Raw genomic sequence first — 14,905 nt, forward strand, 5'->3', positions numbered from 1 at the left:
GCAACAGTAACGTGAACATGTCCATAAGTAAAAACCTACTCTTGCACTCCATAGCAGAACGTTGATGCCAGCTTTAAAACTAGAAATGTAGATGTAAGAAGTCATTTATTTCAACATGCACGTTTTTAGGAATTGTCTCTATATAGATACTAACAATCACTTTACGCAGATTCTATATATGCAATTTCATCTAGCATAATCACATTTTCAACTTTAAAAACAGAAATCTATCTCGCTGTGAACAGGATTTGAACCTGTGCGGGGAGACCCCATTGGATTTCAAGTCCAACGCCTTAACCACTCGGCCATCACAGCCTGTTTTCTTTTGGGGTTAATGTCACTCTTCTTTTTTTGTTGCGTTGGTGTGTCATTTATTGCCACAGATAGCAGAAGAATGTTTTGTATCAACATTAAGAGGAATAATCACATTTTCAACTTTAAAAACATACTCAATTTAGTAAACAACCATGTATTTGTGCAATTTAAGTGGATATTCTGCCGTTTTGAAAGAACAGCGTTGGTATGTGTGCTATGGGAAATATCTTTACACCAGTTTTCATGTTCAACATTTTCAAATTTCAAAACAATTCTTTTTCTCGCTGTGAACAGGATTTGAACCTGAAGTTATCCTGATATGTGTGCTATGGGAAATATCTTTACAACCATTTTCATGTTCAACATTTTCAAATTTCAAAACAATTCTATTTCTCGCTGTGAACAGGATTTGAACCTGAAGTTATCCTGGTATCTGTGCTATGGGAAATATCTTTACACCCGTTTTTTAAATTTCAAAACAATTCTATTTCTTGCTGTGAACAGAATTTCAACCTTAAGTTATCCTGAAAAAAATGTTGAGGCAATTTCCCAAAAAGTGAGGGTCTCAAGCAGCCAATATCCATAGGTAACAACCTAATCTTGCACTCCACAGCAGAATGTTGATGCCTGTTTTATAACTAGAAACGTAGATTTAAGAAGACATTTATTTCAGCGTGCATGTTTTGAAGAAGTGTCTCTGTTTTTAAAGTTGAAAATGTGATTATGCTAGATGAAATTGCATATATAGAATCTGCGTAAAGTGATGTTAGTATCTATTTAGAGACAATTCCTAAAAACGTGCATGTTGAAATAAATGACTTCTTACATCTAACTTTCTAGTTTTAAAGCTGGCATCAACGTTCTGCTATGGAGTGCAAGAGTAGGTTTAACTAGAAACGTAGATTTAAGAATTAATTTATTTCAGCGTGCATGTTTTTAGGAATTGTCTCTAAATAGATACTAACGTCACTTTATGCAGTTTCTTAATGTGCAATTTCATCTAGCATGAACATAATCACATTTTCAAAACTTTAAAAACAGCCCATCTTTTCATTTGCTGCTCACTTAATCCATACTAACCTATCCAACTCTAGAATGCAACAATAACGTGAACATGTCCATAAGTAAAAACCTACTCTTGCACTCCATAGCAGAACGTTGATGCCAGCTTTAAAACTAGAAATGTAGATGTAAGAAGTCATTTATTTCAACATGCACGTTTTTAGGAATTGTCTCTATATAGATACTAACAATCACTTTACGCAGATTCTATATATGCAATTTCATCTAGCATAATCACATTTTCAACTTTAAAAACAGAAATCTATCTCGCTGTGAACAGGATTTGAACCTGTGCGGGGAGACCCCATTGGATTTCAAGTCCAACGCCTTAACCACTCGGCCATCACAGCCTGTTTTCTTTTGGGGTTAATGTCACTCTTCTTTTTTTGTTGCGTTGGTGTGTCATTTATTGCCACAGATAGCAGAAGAATGTTTTGTATCAACATTAAGAGGAATAATCACATTTTCAACTTTAAAAACATACTCAATTTAGTAAACAACCATGTATTTGTGCAATTTAAGTGGATATTCTGCCGTTTTGAAAGAACAGCGTTGGTATGTGTGCTATGGGAAATATCTTTACACCAGTTTTCATGTTCAACATTTTCAAATTTCAAAACAATTCTTTTTCTCGCTGTGAACAGGATTTGAACCTGAAGTTATCCTGATATGTGTGCTATGGGAAATATCTTTACAACCATTTTCATGTTCAACATTTTCAAATTTCAAAACAATTCTATTTCTCGCTGTGAACAGGATTTGAACCTGAAGTTATCCTGGTATGTGTGCTATGGGAAATATCTTTACACCCGTTTTTTAAATTTCAAAACAATTCTTTTTCTCGCTGTGAACAGGATTTGAACCTGAAGTTATCCTGATATGTGTGCTATGGGAAATATCTTTACAACCATTTTCATGTTCAACATTTTCAAATTTCAAAACAATTCTATTTCTCGCTGTGAACAGGATTTGAACCTGAAGTTATCCTGGTATCTGTGCTATGGGAAATATCTTTACACCCGTTTTTTAAATTTCAAAACAATTCTATTTCTCGCTGTGAACAGAATTTCAACCTTAAGTTATCCTGAAAAAAATGTTGAGGCAATTTCCCAAAAAGTGAGGGTCTCAAGCAGCCAATATCCATAGGTAACAACCTAATCTTGCACTCCACAGCAGAATGTTGATGCCTGTTTTATAACTAGAAACGTAGATTTAAGAAGACATTTATTTCAGCGTGCATGTTTTGAAGAAGTGTCTCTGTTTTTAAAGTTGAAAATGTGATTATGCAAGATGAAATTGCATATATAGAATCTGCGTAAAGTGATGTTAGTATCTATTTAGAGACAATTCCTAAAAACGTGCATGTTGAAATAAATGACTTCTTACATCTAACTTTCTAGTTTTAAAGCTGGCATCAACGTTCTGCTATGGAGTGCAAGAGTAGGTTTAACTAGAAACGTAGATTTAAGAATTCATTTATTTCAGCGTGCATGTTTTTAGGAATTGTCTCTAAATAGATACTAACGTCACTTTATGCAGTTTCTTAATGTGCAATTTCATCTAGCATGAACATAATCACATTTTCAAAACTTTAAAAACAGCCCATCTTTTCATTTGCTGCTCACTTAATCCATACTAACCTATCCAACTCTAGAATGCAACAATAACGTGAACATGTCCATAAGTAAAAACCTACTCTTGCACTCCATAGCAGAACGTTGATGCCAGCTTTAAAACTAGAAATGTAGATGTAAGAAGTCATTTATTTCAACATGCACGTTTTTAGGAATTGTCTCTATATAGATACTAACAATCACTTTACGCAGATTCTATATATGCAATTTCATCTAGCATAATCACATTTTCAACTTTAAAAACAGAAATCTATCTCGCTGTGAACAGGATTTGAACCTGTGCGGGGAGACCCCATTGGATTTCAAGTCCAACGCCTTAACCACTCGGCCATCACAGCCTGTTTTCTTTTGGGGTTAATGTCACTCTTCTTTTTTTGTTGCGTTGGTGTGTCATTTATTGCCACAGATAGCAGAAGAATGTTTTGTATCAACATTAAGAGGAATAATCACATTTTCAACTTTAAAAACATACTCAATTTAGTAAACAACCATGTATTTGTGCAATTTAAGTGGATATTCTGCCGTTTTGAAAGAACAGCGTTGGTATGTGTGCTATGGGAAATATCTTTACACCAGTTTTCATGTTCAACATTTTCAAATTTCAAAACAATTCTTTTTCTCGCTGTGAACAGGATTTGAACCTGAAGTTATCCTGATATGTGTGCTATGCGAAATATCTTTACAACCATTTTCATGTTCAACATTTTCAAATTTCAAAACAATTCTATTTCTCGCTGTGAACAGGATTTGAACCTGAAGTTATCCTGGTATCTGTGCTATGGGAAATATCTTTACACCCGTTTTTTAAATTTCAAAACAATTCTATTTCTCGCTGTGAACAGAATTTCAACCTTAAGTTATCCTGAAAAAAATGTTGAGGCAATTTCCCAAAAAGTGAGGGTCTCAAGCAGCCAATATCCATAGGTAACAACCTAATCTTGCACTCCACAGCAGAATGTTGATGCCTGTTTTATAACTAGAAACGTAGATTTAAGAAGACATTTATTTCAGCGTGCATGTTTTGAAGAAGTGTCTCTGTTTTTAAAGTTGAAAATGTGATTATGCAAGATGAAATTGCATATATAGAATCTGCGTAAAGTGATGTTAGTATCTATTTAGAGACAATTCCTAAAAACGTGCATGTTGAAATAAATGACTTCTTACATCTAACTTTCTAGTTTTAAAGCTGGCATCAACGTTCTGCTATGGAGTGCAAGAGTAGGTTTAACTAGAAACGTAGATTTAAGAATTCATTTATTTCAGCGTGCATGTTTTTAGGAATTGTCTCTAAATAGATACTAACGTCACTTTATGCAGTTTCTTAATGTGCAATTTCATCTAGCATGAACATAATCACATTTTCAAAACTTTAAAAACAGTAATTTCTCTCGCTGTGAACAGGATTTGAACCTGTGCGGGGAGACCCCATTGGATTTCGAATCCAACGCCTTAACCACTCGGCCATCACAGCTTTTCTGCTGCTTAGTTAATGTCACTTTTTTCCAGCAGTATCTTTTTTTCGGAAGTAAATGCATGCTCATTGAGTAACACAAACATTACAGCTCAATTTAGTAGATATGATGCAAGGAATCTGTGGGTGCTTTATCCTGAAGTTTTTGTGAAGAAAATGTTGAGGCACTTTCCTAAAAAGTGAAGGTATCATGCAGCCAACAGCCCATCTTTTCATTTGCTGCTCACTTAATCCATACTAACCTATCCAACTCTAGAATGCAACAATAACGTGAACATGTCCATAAGTAAAAACCTACTCTTGCACTCCATAGCAGAACGTTGATGCCAGCTTTAAAACTAGAAATGTAGATGTAAGAAGTCATTTATTTCAACATGCACGTTTTTAGGAATTGTCTCTATATAGATACTAACATAACTTTACGCAGATTCTATATATGCAATTTCATCTAGCATAATCAGATTTTCAACTTTAAAAACAGAAATCTATCTCGCTGTGAACAAGATTTGAACCTGTGCGGGGAGACCCCATTGGATTTCAAGTCCAACGCCTAAACCACTCGGCCATCACAGCCTGTTTTCTTTTGGGGTTAATGTCACTCTTCTTTTTTTGTTGCGTTGGTGTGTCATTTATTGCCACAGATAGCAGAAGAATGTTTTGTATCAACATTAAGAGGAATAATCACATTTTCAACTTTAAAAACATACTCAATTTAGTAAACAACCATGTATTTGTGCAATTTAAGTGGATATTCTGCCGTTTTGAAAGAACAGCGTTGGTATGTGTGCTATGGGAAATATCTTTACACCAGTTTTCATGTTCAACATTTTCAAATTTCAAAACAATTCTTTTTCTCGCTGTGAACAGGATTTGAACCTGAAGTTATCCTGATATGTGTGCTATGGGAAATATCTTTACAACCATTTTCATGTTCAACATTTTCAAATTTCAAAACAATTCTATTTCTCGCTGTGAACAGGATTTGAACCTGAAGTTATCCTGGTATGTGTGCTATGGGAAATATCTTTACACCCGTTTTTTAAATTTCAAAACAATTCTATTTCTCGCTGTGAACAGAATTTCAACCTTAAGTTATCCTGAAAAAAATGTTGAGGCAATTTCCCAAAAAGTGAGGGTCTCAAGCAGCCAATATCCATAGGTAACAACCTAATCTTGCACTCCACAGCAGAATGTTGATGCCTGTTTTATAACTAGAAACGTAGATTTAAGAAGACATTTATTTCAGCGTGCATGTTTTGAAGAAGTGTCTCTGTTTTTAAAGTTGAAAATGTGATTATGCAAGATGAAATTGCATATATAGAATCTGCGTAAAGTGATGTTAGTATCTATTTAGAGACAATTCCTAAAAACGTGCATGTTGAAATAAATGACTTCTTACATCTAACTTTCTAGTTTTAAAGCTGGCATCAACGTTCTGCTATGGAGTGCAAGAGTAGGTTTAACTAGAAACGTAGATTTAAGAATTCATTTATTTCAGCGTGCATGTTTTTAGGAATTGTCTCTAAATAGATACTAACGTCACTTTATGCAGTTTCTTAACCCCTTAAGGACAGAGCTTCAGAAGCTTGTCTTTCACTTAATGACAACGGCATTTTTTGCATTTTTTGCTATTTGCGTTCAACTGCAATTTGCTTTTTACTTATTCATTGCACCGACACATATTATATACCGTTTTTTAAAGGACAGAAAGGGCTTTAATTTGATGTAACACATATATATATAAATGCTTATTTATTATTAAAAAAATACAGAAATATGCAAAAAAAAATGAATTTTTGTGTGTTTTTTTTACAGTTTTTGCAATAATAATGTGTACATAATTAGTGCAGGTTAAGGAAAGTAATTAAAAATAAATTCATTTAGTTGTTCTGAATTAAAGAATATATAATGTGTCTGGGATTTTCAGTTTTTTTTGGTAGTTACAGGTCACAAAGCACAAGGAGTAAAATACACTTTTTATGTGGAGCGATTTTAGAATTTGGTATGTTTGTCTTGTAAGCCTAATAGCCATAAAAGAAAACAAAATTGCCACACAAAAGTATATATTTATATAAAGTAGACACCACAGGCTATTTACCTAAGGTTGTTTTGACACTTTCTACGTAGCCATTTTACCGCCAACCTCTGCTAAATATTGGAGTAAAATTGTGTTTTTTGGGGGTTTTCGCACACAAACTTATAACAAAGAACTTCTCATGTGTATTTTGTAAAGTTGGTGTGTGCTATTCCTGTACAAAGTTTTATTATGTGTTCAGTTACTTCTGCTGAGTACAACGGTACCCCCATTGTATGTCTTTGGCACTATTTCGTGAAGCTACAGTTCCATATAGGAGACCTGTCCTTTTCAGTATTCACAGTAGAATTTTGAGAGACGGATTTAATGAGCCTATGCTTCCATTTGGGGTATTATAACAGTCTGTCTGTTCGAAAAAAAAAACCAAAGGCCTACCATTTGTAAAAGTAGACACTCCAGGGTATCTCATAAGGTGCATATTGTGCCTTAACATGCCCCCATTTTTTTACCAATACATGCCAAAGTATGTGGTAAAAAATAATTTTGTGCATTTTTTACATATGGATTGCATTTGTGCTGGGCATTTTGTATATTTCACATGTGCCACTAAGTTCAAACCCCCCAAATTATGTTCAGCTAAGTCTTCTGAGTAAAATGACACCCCCATTGTATGTCTTTGGCACTAGTTCGTGAAGCTACAGTGCCATATAGGAGACCTGTCCTTTTCAGTACTCACAGTAGAATTTTGAGAGACGGATTTAATGAGCCTATGCTTCCATTTGGGGTATTATAACAGTTTGACTGTTCAAAAAAAACCCACAAAGGCCTACCATTTGTAACAGTAGACACTCCAGGGTATCTCATAAGGTGCATATTGTGCCTTAACATGCCCCCATTTTTTCACCAATAGTTGCCAAAGTATGTGGTATAAAATAATTTTGTGCACTTTTTACATATGGATTGCATTTGTGCTGGGCATTTTGTATATTTCACATGTGCCACTAAGTTCAAACCCCCCAAATTATGTTCAGCTAAGTCTTCTGAGTAAAATGACACCCCCATTGTATGTCTTTGGCACTAGTTTGTGAAGCTACAGTGCCATAAAGGAGACCTGTCCTTTTCTGTACTCACAGTAGAATTTTGAGAGACGGATTTAATGAGCCTATGCTTCCATTTGGGGTATTATAACAGTTTGACTGTTCAAAAAAAAACCACAAAGGCCTACCATTTGTAAAAGTAGACACTCCAGGGTATCTCATAAGGTGCATATTGTGCCTTAACATGCCCCCATTTTTTCACCAATAGATGCCAAAGTATGTGGTAAAAAATAATTTTGTGCGTTTTTTACATATGGATTGCATTTGTGCTGGGCATTTTGTATATTTCACATGTGCCACTAAGTTCAAACCCCCCAAATTATGTTCAGCTAAGTCTTCTGAGTAAAATGACACCCCCATTGTATGTCTTTGGCACTAGTTCGTGAAGCTACAGTGCCATATAGGAGACCTGTCCTTTTCAGTACTCACAGTAGAATTTTGAGAGACGGATTTAATGAGCCTATGCTTCCATTTGGGGTATTATAACAGTTTGACTGTTCAAAAAAACCCCACAAAGGCCTACCATTTGTAAAAGTAGACACTCCAGGGTATCTCATAAGGTGCATATTGTGCCTTAACATGCCCCCATTTTTTCACCAATAGATGCCAAAGTATGTGGTAAAAAATAATTTTGTGCGTTTTTTACATATGGATTGCCTTTGTGCTGGGCATTTTGTATATTTCACATGTGCCACTAAGTTCAAACCCCCCAAATTATGTTCAGCTAAGTCTTCTGAGTAAAATGACACCCCCATTGTATGTCTTTGGCACTAGTTCGTGAAGCTACAGTGCCATATAGGAGACCTGTCCTTTTCAGTACTCACAGTAGAATTTTGAGAGACGGATTTAATGAGCCTATGCTTCCATTTGGGGTATTATAACAGTTTGACTGTTCAAAAAAAACCCACAAAGGCCTACCATTTGTAAAAGTAGACACTCCAGGGTATCTCATAAGGTGCATATTGTGCCTTAACATGCCCCCATTTTTTCACCAATAGATGCCAAAGTATGTGGTATAAAATTATTTTGTGCGTTTTTTACATATGGATTGCATTTGTGCTGGGCATTTTGTATATTTCACATGTGCCACTAAGTTCATACCCCCCAAATTATGTTCAGCTAAGTCTTCTGAGTAAAATGACACCCCTATTGTATGTCTTTGGGACTATTTTGTGAAGCTACAGTGCCATATAGGAGACCAAGCCATATCAGTTTTTACCAAACTTTGAATTTTGACGCTGGGCCTATGTGCAATTTCCAAGCATCTTAGCATGTTTTAAATTCAAACTACCCCACAAAGGCCTACCATTTCTTAAAGTAGACACTCCAGGGTATCTCATAAGGTGCATATTGTGCCTTAACATGCCCCCATTTTTTCACCAATAGATGCCAAAGTATGTGGTATAAAATTATTTTGTGCGTTTTTTACATATGGATTGCATTTGTGCTGGGCATTTTGTATATTTCACATGTGCCACTAAGTTCATACCCCCCAAATTATGTTCAGCTAAGTCTTCTGAGTAAAATGACACCCCTATTGTATGTCTTTGGGACTATTTTGTGAAGCTACAGTGCCATATAGGAGACCAAGCCATATCAGTTTTTACCGAACTTTGAATTTTGACGCTGGGCCTATGTGCAATTTCCAAGCATCTTAGCAGGTATTAAATTCAAACTACCCCACAAAGGCCTACCATTTCTTAAAGTAGACACCCCAGGGTATTTCAAAAGGTATATTCTAAACCTTAGTGTAGGATCATTTTTTTGTTAGTTTGTACCAAGTCTAGTTGCAATTAGCATTTTTTCTGCCTTTTTGACACACACTTGGAGATGTTACTGTATATTTTGCTATCCTTATGTGTGCTACGGCAGTATAACACCTAATATGTTGCTCAGCTATGTCATCTTAGTGCAATGATACCCCCATATACAGAATAGTTGGGGTAAACTTATCCGGGGGTAGTACACAGTTATCTGCGTCCCGGGCAAAGCTGTCATGGATTCCGAAACCAAAACACAGACAGACCACAAAGAGAGAGAACACAGAGAGAGAAACTTGTAATACCGGTCCTTAGAATGGCCGGGCTATACAAGCAGAGAATTGTCAAGGTACAAGCCGAGGTCAAAGGAGTAAAGAGAAACGGAACAACGATAGGACAAGCCGAGGTCAAGGATCAGAGAAGACAGGATAAACGGTAGACAAAGCCAAGATTCGGTAACCAAAAATCACACCCCAAAACTGGTCTACTTATTCGGCCTGGGTGTGAAAAATTTTAAAACAATGGCCAATACATAGGCCGGGCTGAGAGGGGCAATCAGGGCAGTAATAGCTGGTCTCAACTCTTACGCCCCTCTTGTAACACACCCTGCACCTTTTCTGGGGGTTTTGTTTTTTAGGGGTTGGTGGAATCTTAAAGCAGAAGTGACCTGCCTCCATTCTTCTGCTAGGCTCCACTGATGGTCTCCTTGTGTGGCATTCTAGCAGCTTAGAAATTAGCTCATAAAATACATACAATGTAGGAGATGATTCACACTTCTAGAATGGTTCTGTAATATAAAAAGCAATATAGTGTAATATGCTAGTACAATTGTATCAATCAAAATGAGCGTCAGGTACTCACAAGCCTAGAGCCAAATTTCTGCATATGGCTCTCATGGATAGCGCTGTGGGACTTTTCAGGATGTCCCTCTCCTATTCCCAGATCACTTATATGATGCTCCGGTTGGGTAATAATCCAGGTTCCACAACTTGACTTGACTTTTTTCAAGAGAAAACTTTATTGCTCCCCAATGTGGAGTAAAACATGGATCAAATTAAAATTTCGATAAGATAAATAAAAAATAGAGTAACTGTATATAGTCCTGCCAATTGGCAAAAAGTCCAAATGTCCGAAACGCGTTTCGCCCCGTACCAGGGGCTTTTTCAATCGGTGTATGGGCTTCCTTCTCTGTTTGGCGTCTTCTTAATCCCCTTGTGTCTTTTCACTTCCGGGTTCCGGCTATCGCACGTATGGAACGCAACGTGCGTTCCACCACTGACGGCATGCGTTCCACTTTCAGATGGCGCCGTCGCTATCTACTGACGTCACTGGAACGCATGTCGAGCGTGTCGTGCGTTCCATTTCGGAATTAATAGGAATTTAGATAGCTTTAGTGGCATAACATAAAAGTGCTAAATAAATATGAATTTGTATAGCATTAGTGGCTTAGCATTAAAGTGCTGGTGGAATTTAAATAGCATTAATAGCTTAACATTAAAGTGCTTAATTAAACATTAAAATGCTGATGTTGTGCAAAAAGTGATATTAGCCTTTAACTTAGATAATATTAATCACATTGAAAAACATCATATGCTGACATATTATATTAAAGTGCTAGTGTTGTGCCAATGGTGATAATCATTCTTAATCTTAATACTGTTATATTCCTATTAATTCCGAAATGGAACGCACGACACGCTCGACATGCGTTCCAGTGACGTCAGTAGATAGCGACGGCGCCATCTGAAAGTGGAACGCATGCCGTCAGCGGTGGAACGCACGTTGCGTTCCATACGTGCGATAGCCGGAACCCGGAAGTGAAAAGACACAAGGGGATTAAGAAGACGCCAAACAGAGAAGGAAGCCCATACACCGATTGAAAAAGCCCCTGGTACGGGGCGAAACGCGTTTCGGACATTTGGACTTTTTGCCAATTGGCAGGACTATATACAGTTACTCTATTTTTTATTTATCTTATCGAAATTTTAATTTGATCCATGTTTTACTCCACATTGGGGAGCAATAAAGTTTTCTCTTGAAAAAAGTCAAGTCAAGTTGTGGAACCTGGATTATTACCCAACCGGAGCATCATATAAGTGATCTGGGAATAGGAGAGGGACATCCTGAAAAGTCCCACAGCGCTATCCATGAGAGCCATATGCAGAAATTTGGCTCTAGGCTTGTGAGTACCTGACGCTCATTTTGATTGATACAATTGTACTAGCATATTACACTATATTGCTTTTTATATTACAGAACCATTCTAGAAGTGTGAATCATCTCCTACATTGTATGTATTTTATGTTTGTATTTTATAGAGTGGTGTAAGGGGTTTCCACTCAGGTGATCTGTGGCATTTATTGCCACCACACTTAATCCCACTTTGTTTGTATATTTTTTGTGTTTCACTTACTATTTTTTTAATTCCCCTTGTATATACAACGTTGGGATAAACTAATATGTCTTATTTAGAAGACAGAAATTACACGGTCAAAGATATTGACCATATGTTTGTAGAAATTGAAGATTCAACAAACAATATAGAATACACCAACACTGACAAATGTAAAAATAATCTGGAAAAGGCACTGACCCGTGAAATGAAAATAAAATGGGAAGTAGCTACCCTAAAAAAATACGTTAAAGAACAAATAACACCGAGAGGTCTCAGATTTGAAAAAGATCCTACCTTTGATAGAGAAGACCCCAGCTTTATGTTAGGGTGGAATAAGCTGCTTGAAGGTTTCTCTTTTAGCGTGATTGGGTACATAGTATCTAGAAGGGAAGAAACCCTAATACAAATAGACGAAGAGATAAATAAATGGAAACAAAAACTCAGCGACACCTCCAGCCCAGAAATATTTAATCAAATAATAAAAGAGGTCAGAATAAAAGTAGAAAAAATAGAAAAAGAAACTATTGCAATTAAAAAAAAGAAATACCTGAGAGACACTAACGATTATAAAACAGGTAACATCAGGTATCCAAAAAGAATGAGAAAACAAAATCAGAGAAATCAGATTGAAAGGTATAGACCACAAAACGAGTTTGTAAAGTATAGAAATCACAGAGACTGTCACTCCCCAATCCATAGAACAAATAATTGGAACAATAAAGAGTTATATCTCAAAGATTCCCCCCAGAGAATAAGACAAGATCAGAGAGGGAATAGGCAATCTAAAAAAACACTTGACAACAATCCCTCAAAAACCAATTGGTCACCAAAGGCATCAACTTCAGTATACCAACATCCCAATAGGAGCTATAGGGACCCAAATAGGAGCTATAGAGACGTCGTAAAAGAAGGCATAAGGAGAGAGTCCCCACAATACAGAAGGAATACGCAAAGATATGGAGAAAAGAGGAACCCCTCGCCAGATCTAAACAGAAGAAGAGGAATTACGCCAAGAGAATATGGAAGGAATAGCCGGAAAGCTCTCAGACCAGAAGATGCGAGAGAAAGAGATCCCTCAAGACAACAAAAGGAATCCAGAAGAGACATCAAGTCTCAAGAAAGATATGAAGAGAGAAAAACTTTGAATCTAGAACCACTACACACAGAAAAATATCGAGATACTCCTGTGGATTTTCGGAGGGAACCCACAACAGGGAAGCTCAAATGGCAAGAGAAACCGACATCATGGGAATCCCCGGGCAAACGCCAGAGATCCAGAGAACAAGAATCAGAAGAGGAAGAAAGGGGAAACAAAGAAAAGAAGGGAAGGTTATAGACTCCAATGGAATCTTTAACCTTACTGATTGCCCACTTACTGATGGAGAAATACAAGTCCTAAAAAAAGGCCTCAAGTTTGCCCCTACAGCCGAAATAGATAAATTCAACTTTTTTATTGACATGAATAAATTCATGAGAAATCTATGCTTAAAAAAGTTTTTTAATGATAAAGATTGCCCGACGAATGAACCCTCGGAAAGCGAACAAAATTTTGTTCAAACACAATTGAAAGAGAAATCAACTTTTTTTCCCAGACACATGATCTCTGATGGAATGAAAACATTTGAGACCATGGTGATGGGGGAAATAAACAAAATTAAAAAACTAAATAAATTTCAACAAAACATGTCTAGAAAAGAAAAAAATACTTTAACAAAATTACAAAAAAACAAAGACCTGATTATAAAACCAGCCGACAAAGGGGGGGGGATAGTGGTATTATCGAAGCTGAAATATATGGAAGAATCTGAAAGAATCCTTTCAGACTCCAGCACTTACCAAAAACTTAATTCTAATCCCACTAACAAAGTGAAGGAACTCTTTGAAGAATATATTAAGAAGGGATTGGAAAAAGAAATACTTACAGAAAAAGAAGGTAAATATTTACAGACAGCACACCCGAAATTACCGGTTTTTTATTATTTACCTAAAGTACATAAGAACCCACTAAACCCACCCGGACGCCCAATTATATCAGGAATAGACTCCATTTCCTCCAGAATTTCAGAGTACATCGATATACTACTACAGCCTATAGTTGCTAAGACATTGTCACACTTGAAAGATACAATCCATATCTTACAAGTTCTAGATTCTATCCAATGGAAACACAGTTATCATTTGGTCACAAGTGATGTTACATCCTTGTACAGCATTATCCCACACGAAATAGGAATAAGAGCGGTGAAATATTTTTTAGTTAAAGCGAATTTTAAAGATGAGCAAATAGAGTTCATTTTAGAAGGGATCCATCTCATTTTAACAAACAACTTTTTTTGGTATCACGATACTTTTTATCTACAAATTAGAGGGACGGCGATGGGCACCAAATTCGCACCCAGTTACGCAAATCTTTTTATGGCGTATTGGGAGGAACATTTCATCTATTCAATCCATCCCTGGGTGTCGAATTTGGTGTCCTACCACCGATATATAGACGACATCTTTTTAATCTGGGAAGGCACGACAGACCTTTTAGAGATGTTCAAACACTTTTTAAACGACAATGACTGGGGGATTATCCTCACCACCTCTCAAAGTCAGAAGGAAATCCATTTTTTAGATCTCCACATCTTTGTACAAAATGAGCAAATTAAAACAAAAAATTTCTTCAAAACAGTAGATGCAAACGGGTACATCGAGAAATCCAGCTGCCACCACAGACCATGGCTTAAGAACGCACCTAAAGGACAATTTTTGAGGATAAGGCGAAACTGCACTAATGACGAAGACTTTAGGACACAAGCAGGGAGAATAAGAGAACAATTTAAAGAAAAAGGATACGAAGAAACTGAATTGAACATAGCTATGGAGGAAGTAATGAACACATCAAGGAAAGATTTACTAACCTACAAACCCCAAAACACACAATCTACGTATACCCAGAATATTCCTTTTATTTGCAATTTTAATGGTAACCACAAACAAATAAATAGAGCCATCAGGAAATACTGGTATATCTTACAAGAAGATCCTGTTTTAAAAACTATGTTACCGACCCAACCACGTATAATTTATAGAGGTGCCACTAATATGAAAAAAACCCTAGTTCGAAGTAGTGAAGGCCCAGCCAAAATAA

The 14,905-nt window shown here is 36.4% G+C and overlaps 4 non-coding genes across 4 annotated transcripts; all 4 read right to left on the reverse strand.

The window, feature by feature from the left end:
- Positions 1–233: 233 nt before the first annotated feature.
- TRNAS-UGA (transfer RNA serine (anticodon UGA)) lies at positions 234–315 on the reverse strand. The gene has a single exon. It is a non-coding gene; the product is annotated as a tRNA-Ser (tRNA).
- A 1,330-nt stretch (positions 316–1,645) lies between these two features.
- On the reverse strand, positions 1,646–1,727 carry TRNAS-UGA (transfer RNA serine (anticodon UGA)). Its single transcript has one exon. It is a non-coding gene; the product is annotated as a tRNA-Ser (tRNA).
- A 1,540-nt stretch (positions 1,728–3,267) lies between these two features.
- Positions 3,268–3,349, reverse strand: TRNAS-UGA (transfer RNA serine (anticodon UGA)). Its single transcript has one exon. It is a non-coding gene; the product is annotated as a tRNA-Ser (tRNA).
- A 1,051-nt stretch (positions 3,350–4,400) lies between these two features.
- Positions 4,401–4,482, reverse strand: TRNAS-CGA (transfer RNA serine (anticodon CGA)). The gene has a single exon. It is a non-coding gene; the product is annotated as a tRNA-Ser (tRNA).
- Between the last annotated feature and the right edge of the window lie 10,423 nt (positions 4,483–14,905).

Source organism: Pelobates fuscus, chromosome 3, assembly GCF_036172605.1.
Source record: "Pelobates fuscus isolate aPelFus1 chromosome 3, aPelFus1.pri, whole genome shotgun sequence".
Lineage (NCBI taxonomy): Eukaryota > Metazoa > Chordata > Amphibia > Anura > Pelobatidae > Pelobates > Pelobates fuscus.